The sequence below is a fragment of the Gekko japonicus genome, unplaced genomic scaffold (assembly GCF_001447785.1).
Source record: "Gekko japonicus isolate JY-2015 unplaced genomic scaffold, Gekko_japonicus_V1.1 scaffold3919, whole genome shotgun sequence".
NCBI classification, from domain to species: Eukaryota; Metazoa; Chordata; class Lepidosauria; order Squamata; family Gekkonidae; genus Gekko; species Gekko japonicus.
The window spans coordinates 67735-68298 of record NW_015172136.1 but is presented as its reverse complement, the minus strand read 5'-3'; the positions used below and the strand labels follow the sequence as shown (position 1 = coordinate 68298).

Here is a 564-nt window from a genome sequence, read left to right as displayed (position 1 = left end):
GGGTAGCTTCCTCCGGCAGGCCTCGTTCTGGCGCGTAGCCCTGTGTTGGCTGCAGCTCCGGGTAATGTCCTTGGTGGCTCCGCCGCGCCGCACGTCACCACGCTCTCCAGCCTCCTCCTCTCCGGGCTCCGGCTCCAACGTCGATGTTGCTCCACTAGGTCTCCACTGGGTCGCCAGGAACTGCTCCACTGCCATTGCCTCCACCGCCGCTGACTCACAAGGAGGAAGGTGCCCCCCGCTGCCTAGGGGCATCTTCTACATGACAGCCCTTCAAATATTTGAAGACTGCAATCATGTCCCCTCTAAGCCTTCTCTTTCCCAGGCTAAACAGACCCGACTCTTTCAGCCTTTCCTCGTAAGACTTGGATTCCAACCCTCTCACCATCCTGGTTGCCCTCTTCTGGACACGCTCGAGCTTGTCAACATCCTTCCTCAAATGTGGTGCCCAAAACTGGACACAGGACTCCAGGTGAGGCCTGACCATAGCAGAATAGAGCGGAAAGACCACCTCCCGTGATCTGGACACAATGCTTCCGCTAATGCATCCTAAGGTTGCATTCGCTT

At 57.6% G+C, this 564-nt stretch overlaps 1 protein-coding gene across 1 annotated transcript in view; it reads right to left on the bottom strand.

Annotated features, from left to right (window-relative positions):
• Positions 1-564, bottom strand: part of LOC107118655 (probable hydrolase PNKD) — a 45667-nt gene that overhangs the window by 14927 nt on the left and 30176 nt on the right. The gene's annotated exons all lie outside the window — the stretch shown is intronic.